The 7834-nt window shown below is 39.2% G+C and overlaps 1 long non-coding RNA gene across 2 annotated transcripts; it reads right to left on the bottom strand.

Annotated features, from left to right (window-relative positions):
• Nucleotides 1-246: 246 nt before the first annotated feature.
• LOC149249264 (uncharacterized) lies at nt 247-1356 on the bottom strand. 2 transcript variants are annotated; one of them, XR_016265824.1, is made up of 3 exons: nt 1240-1356; nt 844-929; nt 247-560 (listed from the first exon to the last, which is right to left on the bottom strand). It is a non-coding gene; the product is annotated as an uncharacterized LOC149249264 (long non-coding RNA). The 2 variants fall into 2 exon arrangements; XR_016265823.1 differs by having other exon boundaries at nt 247-552.
• Nucleotides 1357-7834: the final 6478 nt, after the last annotated feature.

Below are 7834 nucleotides of genomic sequence, written 5' to 3'. Positions count from 1 at the left end.
AGTATCTCAATATTCGAAAGGCAAATTGGCTATATTAACACTAGCCATTCTGTAGATCATAAACCAGGGAATGAAAAGTAATGATATTACAGATACAAGAACTAAATATGCTATATTATTCTCCATAATTAATTCATTTGTGTTAAGATTGAAATGAAAGGCGATACATTATTAGCACAGGCAAATATATATATATATACTGAAAAACTATTACAAAATTGTGGACCTCATAAATCAAGTGTTGGTAGGTCACAATGGCCACTCATTAAAGACTAGTATCATTGTATTACAATAAAATAGCACCCAAAAGTACATTTGTTCGAGGCCTCACAGATACGGAAAAAAGGAAAAAAAAAACAAACCCATTACATCTGAAAACTGTAGACAGAGGACCTCTCTGTTCCAACATATTGAAGTTAGCATAGGTAGCATTGAAGGCATGAATCACTACACTGAAGGTCTAACCTTGTCATCATAAAATACTGGAGATGGGTCTGATCATGAAGACTGAATGCCCCAAAAACAAACGAAGTTTGAGCCACCGGGTACAACCTGTAAGACTGGCCACACATGAGAATAAGACCAGGTAGGCCAGAAGATACGCCATTCAGCTGCAGCAACACATTCATACATGTCAATCACACTTAACCTAAAGCACTTAAAAGATGGAAATAATGTTGACACCTCTGATAAGTGCCAGGGATGTTGAAGGTTAAACCTCAGTGAACCCAAAACAGTCATAAACCACGACCATCGAAGGCATTTGCCATACTAGTAATAAAACTCTAGAATTATTGCATAGGAAAGTTCCTTTTCTTCAACCAAGGGATCTATGAACCATACCTGAGGCTAGTTGGTGCTCTTGAAGGCAAGATTGTGCCTGAGTCCATTGATATGGCCAGTCTAACCCTTTTCTGCAATGGGTATTCCTGCAACAATGCCAAAATCAACATAAACCAATAAATTAGCAACTAAACTCTAACTTGTAAAATAGGAGTAGTAGTAACAGGGTATTACAAACAGGATTGACCCCACTGACTTGAGGGTTTTACCGAGGAAATAATGGTGGCTCGAATGCACTAAATTTTTGGATGGTTGAATAAACACTATGACGCCTGAAGTCTCCTCTTAACCCGGGAAAAAATGAAAGGGGAAAACCCACAACTAAGTTACACCAAATCGCACATTTCAACATAAGAAATGTAAAATGTTGAGGGCCAAAAAAACAAAGATCCATACCTATGAGATAATGATGAGGGTTTCATGGTATGACCTTCATCCGGCTTGGATGTCTGGTGGGACTAGCAAAGGAGATGGAATGTCTCATGAGGATGGAACTCCAAACTCAATAATGAGTTTCGAGAGATAGGGTTATTTGTACAAGATAGGAGGTAGATAAATCTAAACCATTAAATATGAAAAAAACCATCCCAACTATCCACACAGCTCAGCTGACAGATGCCATGCAAGCCCATGTGGGGCGGTGCACTCAGCTAATAGGTATTGGTCCACATAGCCGTGGGGGTACGCACTAGCAAGTGGGTAGTCGTGCTGCCATGAAATGACAGAAAGCACCATTAAACTAGCATTTTAAATGTATGAATAAAGTGTTGAGACTAAGAATTTCATAACTTGTATGCCATTTTTCCATAGAGTAAGGTGGAGACAATGAGCATTAGGGGTTTTGATAAAAAATTAAGGTTGGGATTGAATAGGCTGGGATGAAAGTGGATATAGTCCATGAAACACATTAATATATAGGGTAACACATTAGTTTATTGTTATACATAATGAGACTTAACACATCAGGAAGTAGAACATAATGAACTACAAATGTATATATTACTAATGAAACACTAAGTTTTTTTTTTTGAGAGTCTAGGTTCGTTACACTAGGAATATGAACCCATAGATTAACAATAATATAAAAAAATCTTGATTTTATTAACCAAAGGGATTATTAATATTATAAACCCAAGGAATTTAAATCAAAGGAAATAATATTAAACAAAAAAGATTAATATTATAAACCCAATGAATTATTATTATAAACCAAAGAGATTAATAATATAAGGCTTTGGGATTATTATTATAAACGTAAGCAAACATTAATATTATAATCCCAAGGAATTTATATTATAAACCCAACAGATTATAAACCCAAGGGATTTATATTAAACCCTAATATTAATATTATAAACCCTCGGAATATAAAATCTTAGATTAATAAACACAAGGGATTGATATTATAAACCTAAGGCACTGATAAACCCAAGGGATTAATACTAAAAACCCAAGGGAATCATATTAAACCCAAGGGATTAATATTGTAAACCCAAGGTATATAAACCTTAAGATAAATATTATAAACCCTAAAAAAACATGCTTGAGCATGACTTTAATATTGAGACAATCTTCGTCACAATACGACATTGGAACATTGTTGACCATGGTTAACCAATATTAATTTTCATACTGAGAGAATATTTCACTGTTTTGATCTTCATCCATGTAAGCATTGTCATAAAACCAGCCATTCTTCACACAGATGCTTCATAAACAAACGTCCTGCAAGAACAAAGATTCAACTTGGATGGATCGCTTCCTGGAAATGGGCATCAACAGCCAAGAAGATATTCCAAACACATGTCAGAACTTGTTCCTGTGTATTGAACAGTCTTGCAGTTGAGTTTTCTCCATCATCTCACCTTGTATCTGACAGGGGGGGAAATGATGGTCATCTACAAGCTTCAAAGTAACATCAAGCGAGCCTGAGCCACAACCTGCCACACCAGTTTCAGATTTGTAGCCAGAGACAAAGATGCCCGTGAACATGCCTTCAATTGGTAATCTGGAACACTTCCTCTAGCAGAAGACTTCAGCTTCTTACCAGTGTCGGAAGAATTCCAGGAACAAAATTGGGGACACTTCCTCTAGCAGAAGACTCTAGCTTCTTGCCAGTTTTGGAAGAGTTCCAGGAATTTCATTAAGCATTCTAGAGTTGTTGGTCATCCTTAAACCATCACAGGTTGAGACTTCCCTTTTTAGGTTGAAGTTCTCCCTTTTTATGCGAGGTGAGACCTCCCTTTCATGGTTGAAGGTTTCCCTCTTCAAAACAATAGGAGCACTTCCTCTAGCAGAAGACTTCAGCTTCTTGCCAGTTTTGGAAGAGTTCCGAGAACTGCACTAAGCGTTCCAGTGTTGGTGGTCATCCTTAAACCACCGCCCTTTATACCAACATTTCAGAGAGCACATTCAGCCTAGTGTTGCCATGCATTTTTGCACATTTTGTATTACAGCTCTCTTCTTGGAGTGATACATACTCCTTTGGATTAAGGGGGGGAATGTTGGACACCTAATCCTCAATGGGTTAGTGTGGAAGCAGAATAGACAAAAGCAGTTCAAGAGACCTTGGGATGTGAAACCCAACGGTCACAACATGTACTATAAATGTAAATAATTTGTTAATAAAAATCGTACTGTCATGTTTTATCTTTCATATTGTTTTGGCTGCCCATGTGTGTTTAACAATTTTTAATGTCTTAATAATGTGTTAATTGCCTTCCAATGCATGGTCAGTGTCAAATTAAAATTTTGACATGGAAAATCCCAATTTTGCAATTTTGGGAATTAGAGGCACATTGCAGAGACAATGTGTATCCATCTTGGTGGATAGTGGGGCAACCCAAAATTTTATTGATGCACAATTGGTGGAGTGTAGAGGCATTCATAGATTTATATATATCCTGAACAACGTGGGTGATAGAGGATGCCCATGCTTCACCTCAGTTATCTTCTTGGTTGTTGGTTCGATATGTTGAGGATATGGTTGATGGTTCGATATTGAAGTCAAAATCCTTAACCCTTTAGCCAAAGAGGTGTCTCCTCAAGTATCTCCAATAATATCCTATGAAGAGTCATAAAATTTAACATGGAATTATGGCCCACCATGATCATCTAATAATTAATTGAAATAGCACTAGACCCCAATTTAGGGACTGGGTGGATCATATTGTGAGACTATGCTAGTGGCAACCCTAAAAAAATGACTTGAAAACCCCTTGATTTTCTACCTTGATGGAATTCATATCCCAAATTTCTTGTTGGATACGCAAGTCCTAGAAAACGTGACAAGGAAGATGAGAGGGAGTTGACAAGGACATTAGGTTGTCCTAGAACATCATGCTTGTGAGAAGAGCATGGGGGGGGATTTCATCTGTGACTAATCTCGTGGTAGGGAGGAAACCACATTTCTTTCTAGAAGGTGGAGAAAATGTTTGTGCAGACTCGCAAGGCTTTAGATAAGTATTCTATGGCTCAAAAGTATAACTTATAACCAGATACAAATCAAATTAGTGTTCTATGAGGATAACTAAAAGGAAACTCTAAGTGTAGATATTTATTATATAAATTTGCAGAAACTAAATCTCCTTTTACGATTGTTATTAATGCTCTATGAAATATATTAAACTCACATTTTGTATGATGACAAACCAAATAAAGGATCTTGATAATGATTCCGGTAGGAATTAAGCTATCTTGACTGATAATGAAATAGAAAAACAAAAAGGATAGTAGAATTGCGGGAAAACTTAATGTAGGGAAATTTGGTTAGTCTTCTGGCATAGCCTAGCAGCGGCCTAGCCAAAAGACACTCCCAAAGTATTGAATTTTAGATGGAGGGTGTGGTTGGGTATAAACCTCGGAAAAATAAATAATGTAGGCAGCATGTAGTATAAGCTAGAAGAAAATACATAATAACATAGCTTGACGAACTTGTTGGAGCTGCGTTTTTCTTTTCTGCTATTATTTTTTTCTATTGTTCATTTTCTGCTATTCCGTTTTTTCTGTTGTTCCTTTTCTGCTGTTCCTTTTCTACTGTTCCGTTTTTTCTGTTGTTCCGTTTTTTCTGTTGTATTTTCTACTCTTCCTTTTCTGTTGTTCCGTTTTTTCTGTTGTTCCTTTTCTGCTGTTCCATTTTTTCTGTTGTATTTTCTGTTGTTCCTTTTCTGCTGTTCCTTCGGGAAAACAGAACAGCAGAAACCAAAGGTATATCGGATGAGCTGAGATGTTGTTCGGATCTAGGAGGTCTCTTCATTATGGTATATGCTGAAATGATTCCACGCCATTGCAGATAAGGCAGCCCAGTGATTTGGCACAAGCTTTTTTTGCTTGACTATCCGCAATTTTATTGCGTGATCACAAAACATGATAGTAGCGCACATCTTTCATGGTGTGTCCTAAAATTTGGCACCATCTGATAATCTGCTGAAGGAGAGCATTGGGCAGATCCCTGTTCTGAACCATTGCACTGACGACTATCGCCGAGTCTCCCAATATCGTGACTATGTCTATACCAAGCTTCCCAAGTTGGATAAGACCTTAGTAAAGGGCCAGGGCTTCTGCTCTGTTATTGGAAGTGTGGCCAAGACCCCACTCGTATGAGAGCATGTTATCCCCATTAGCATTAAAAATAAATCCTCCCGCCCCTCCTGTCCCAGGATTCGACTTTGAGGCCCCATCGAAACAAAGATAATACCTATTATTGTTTTTAAGCCAACCTGCAAATTCTTCCTCTTTTAGCCTGATCTTCCAGTTAGGGGAAACATTGTTGTTTTTGTTGCTAGCAGCATTGCCCTTCTGATTGCTCGTGTTTTTGTCTAACAGGTGTCCAATGAAAATGCATTCTTCTATGCTGAGTTCACTGACATTTATACTTCTTGGATTCTTAACTGAGATGATCTCAAGGGAAAGACTCCTTGCCTTGGTGCAAAGGCTTCTAATAATCGAGTCCTTATCCTTAAAAACCTTCCGATTTCGTGCCAGCCAAATATTCCATAGCATATTGTGGGGAAGAATGTCCCAGACTCTCTTCACTGTGTTATTTTTCCTGTGCTGCCAGGGGTAGTTTTTTTTCCATTTGTAAAGAATTTCTCCTATGGTGTTTTGGGTGTTCCATGGGATTTGATTGTTATGAGACAAGTTCCTCCAGCAGTTGATGGCAAAAGGGCATTCAATAAAGAGATGATGCATTGATTCTTCAGCAGCTAAGCAGTTAGGACAACGAGAGGGGCCATTAATTCCCCTCTTTTGCAAATTTTCGGCCGTGAGGGTTTTCCCTTTGAGGAGGGTCCAGAGAAAAAACTTGATTTTTGGAATTGCCTCGGATTTCCAAACCACCTTCCAGTGGTGCCAACTTGGCATGGGGTAGCTGATGTTGCAAATATAATGGTGAGCAGCTTGGATGGTGTAAGAGGATCCGGATGGGTCCCAACGAAACACATCAAGATCGTTCTTTTTGACAGGGGCTATACTGTGCAAAAGGGATTGAAGGACAGAAAGACTTGCGTTAAGACTATTGGGTATGGCTGGGAAGGCCCAACCTGACCAAAGAAGGGTGTGAGGATCCCATTGAGATCTGGTCCAGGCAATGGATGCCTGTTCTTTCAAAAAAGGAAAGGATAGGGTGGACTCCCCCATGTCTGTTTATTGGCTACTGACCCATGATTTTGTCTGCTCCAATATTGATGCTTGCACCTCCCTTGGGGATTTTTGAAGTATTTTGAGCAATTAGTGGAATTTCTCTCTTGCATAACCGCCAAATGTTGGAGGATTCTCTATTGGGAATATCTCGATCAAGAAGTTGCTGTCTAGGAAAATTGAGATATTTAATTTCCAGAACTTTTTTCCACCATGCTGGGAGTCCAGTAATGAGTCTCCAGACAATTTTGCCTCCAAAGGCTAAATTGAGAAATTTAGGAGATCTAATTTCAATACCTCCTCGGTCTTGGGGCTGGATCACCTGCTTCCAATTAATCAAGTTAAATTTCTTTTTATCATTCCCCCCCCCCTGCCATAGGAATTAGCGAAGGACGGTTTCCATTTTCTTGTGGAAGGAGGCTGGAGCTTGAAGAAGAGAAAAATGATATAGGGGAGAGAAGATATACCTGACTTAAGAAGAGTGAGGAGACCAGCTGGGTTGAGCCAAATAGATCCCCACTGCTGCACTTTTCTTTTCATTTTGTCAACTACTGTGTCCCAGACTTCTGCTCTCAAAGGTCCATCACTTACAGGCATGCCCAAGTAAGAGAAGTGAGTCCAATCATACTTGCATGTGACTCCAAAGATGATGGAAATATTGTGAAGCACCTGTACTGTTGTGTTCCAGCCATATATGCAGCTTTTCAAATTATTTACCATTCCACCAGAGTAGCTCATGTATTTGTCAAGGAGAGATTTCAAGCACTTGGCTATTATGGTGGAGGCCCCTCCAATCAGCAGGGTGTCATTGGAAAATTGTGAATGATTTATGTTCTTGACCCCATCCCCAAATTTTATTCCTATGATTAAGCCAACCATCCGGCTGAAGTCCCACGCTCTGCTGAAGGATTCAGCCATTAGAATGAAGAGATAAGGTGAGAGGGGGCAACCTTGTTGGAGGCCTCTAGAGGATTGGAAAACTTCTCCAGGTCTACCATTTACAAGAGGGGAGATCCATGGCCCCGAAATGCAGGCTCGAATGAGGTTGAGAAAGTGGTCATCAAATCCCATCTTCTTCAAAGCTGCCAAGAAGAAGGAGTGTCTCACTCTGTCAAATGCATTGGCTAGATCAAGCTTGAGGATAAACCCTTTCCCATTTCTGGTTTGACTCGAATGGATGGCTTCTTGCACAAGTAAAATGGAATCAGTGATTTGTCTATTGGCTAAGAATCCCCCTTGGTTTTCGGAAATGAGAGAAGGGAGCAAAGGCTTTAGGTGGGTAGCAATGATTTTTGTCAAGATTTTATAGGAGGAGCTACAAAGTGATATGGGCCTGAAACGAGCAAAGGAAGAT

This window comes from Pinus tabuliformis, chromosome 7 (assembly GCF_031772625.1).
Source record: "Pinus tabuliformis cultivar Carrire ecotype Pingquan chromosome 7, CPIR1, whole genome shotgun sequence".
NCBI lineage: Eukaryota > Viridiplantae > Streptophyta > Pinopsida > Pinales > Pinaceae > Pinus > Pinus tabuliformis.
The sequence above is the reverse complement of the archived record's forward strand: the minus strand, read 5'-3'. Positions and strand labels throughout refer to the sequence as shown.